Source organism: Lactuca virosa, chromosome 1 (genome assembly GCF_052849685.1).
Source record: "Lactuca virosa cultivar CGN04683 chromosome 1, Lactuca_virosa_CGN04683_v6, whole genome shotgun sequence".
NCBI classification, from domain to species: Eukaryota; Viridiplantae; Streptophyta; class Magnoliopsida; order Asterales; family Asteraceae; genus Lactuca; species Lactuca virosa.
The window spans coordinates 219,211,712-219,214,296 of NC_136426.1; positions in this window are offsets into that span (position 1 = coordinate 219,211,712).

A 2,585-nucleotide genomic window follows, 5' to 3' on the forward strand; every position below is an offset into this window, starting at 1 on the left:
CATACCAAATTGAGTCCGACTACGATGAGTTTGTTACATGGTTCAGAGAACCAACTTCGATGTAACATCTGACTTAAGTCAGAAGATTGAAATCAATGCGATCGATAGTATCGCGTTCGTTGTTAGAGGAATTAGTAGCTAGAGATGCTACATGTTAAAATGTAGTTATATCACATTAGAACATAAAGGAAGGTATAGTTTGTTATGGAATTTGACTCTAAGAGACTTGAGTCTAAACGTTGCATCACACGATGATAGGTCATTAAAATATGACACATCGATCCATGGTAGTAATAAAAGAACTTGCCTTAAGTTTGTTAAAGAAGAAGAAGGAGTCTCCAGTAAGGATCGAGATTGTGACTTGAAGGTCATAATTTGGAGTTTAACATAAGATAGAAAGCAGGTGCAAGATTTGAGCACCGCCTGCAATCAAGAAGTCCTAGAGTTAGATACTCGTTCGAGGAAACATAGAAGTTACGGTTATTACCTAGGATGAAAAGATAACATATGGAATCATTATACAAGCCCTTTTTTTGTTCATGATTCCTGGATGTAATCATCCTAAGGGGGAGATAATTGTAACGCCTGTAGATCCGAGCTAGTCAATTTAGAGACGATAAGCATCAAAAATGACTTTTTGATAGAAGAGTGTTTAGAATAAATAATCTTAACCAAGTTGTAGTATATGTCACAAGGTTTCCGTACATATAAAGAACGCTGAAATCCGAGTTATAACGAAGAAGTTATGACCTGTCAAAGTTTCGCGTCAGAACCGACACGACACTGCGCGACGTAAATAGTGAATTTACGATAAAGCGATATTTGGCTTTAGCGATCTAAACGAAAGTTGTAGAATACGTTAAACCGAGAGCGTGCATAAAAAGAACGTCTAAATCTGACTTCGTATGAGGAAGTTATGATTTTTCTAAGTTTCGACTTAGCGGTATGCAACCCAAAGTTCGAATATGAGATCGAGTGATTTCTAGCCGAAACAATCCAAACGAGAATCGAAGATCTCATCGATAGTAATGCAACGGTAAAAAGACAGACGAAAACAAACTTCAGATGAAGAAGCTATGAATTTCTAAAGGAGTTTTCCGGTCCCGACCTACTAAAAATAATATAATAAAAATAAAGTCAAAATTAGCCAACGGAGTCCAAACGAGAGTTGTAGAGCATAATCTCACCTACGCGTGGATATAAAGAACGTCGTAAACGGAGCTCGTATGCGAAATATATGAATTTTTGAAGTTCGGGGCACGAACCCCGACACTGTGTCAGAGTTCACGACGTGAACATAGGGTTCACGACGTGAACTCAATGATGATGTCTCCTGGAGTCTGTCAGACCCAAGTTGCGATGACGCACCTGATGACGACTGAACTCATGATGTGAATTTTTGAGATTCACGACGTGAATCCAGAAAAATGGCCCTATAAATAGAAATCGAAGGGCAGCCGATTTTGGTTGCTACTTTCTTACTCTCTCACTCCCGACACCCTCTCTAGCCCTCTTGAAGCACCCCCGAAGCCCCGGTACCACCCCGACACCCGAAGAAAGTCCTGAAGCCCCAAAGATCCCGAGAAGAAAAGAGTTTTAAGCTGAAACTCTACCCGCGAGAAGCCCGGTTTTTGGAAGAAATCCCAGTTACATCAAAAGAATAGTACTTGAAGAGTCGTAGTGCTGTCCGAGCATCGTCTGATCATGTGAGTGTGTAGTTACTTTCTTCTAACACATAGATATGAAGTATTTGCTATGAAATACGTGTTATGTGTTTATATATTGTTTGTTTACTTGAGATGGATATTGAATGAATGTTTTATACAGGTTTTTGAATGGTTTAAACTGTATATGTAATTTTTATCTACAAATATGCTGGGTAGAACATGGATAGACGAAATAGTTGTTATGTGATGAAGGATGAGTTGGAGGATGAGACGAAAGATGATATAGATCATGAGAAGAGGGTGACAGGTGAAAAATGAGTGAAACCTTTACCCAAACGATGGCCCCGTCATTCAGCAGAGTAGGGATGACAAACCACAGACTATTCTAGACAGTCTTGTGGAACACTAACAGGCTCGCAACTTGTAGGTGTTGTGAACTTTATGCTCACCGGTGTACTCTAAAAACCCCGGCAGCTATGGAATTAGTGCCTTATAGAAGTACGATGGTAGCTATGGATTTAGTACTATGTAGATGAACGATGGTAGCTATGGATTTAGTACTGTGTAGATGAACGATGGTAGCTATGGATTTAGTACTGTGTAGATGAACCTTGGTAGCTATGGATTTAGTACTATGTAGATGAACCTCGAGCAGCAATGGAATTTGCGCCAATTCCTTAGGTTAATCCTTAGGAATGAATGAATGAAGGATAGTTGATTCTTAGGGTAAAACCTTAAGAAATAAAGAAAATACTGGGGATGGGTAATTGGGTTGATTGTTTGATATTTTGGATTATAGATCGGTAGTTGTAAATAACTGTTGTAAGGTCTATTTTGTATTGTTTATGCTTTTGGTCTGTATCGGAACATGACATCCCGAGATTTTTGTTATATAATGCAAAATACATTTCTTTAAAG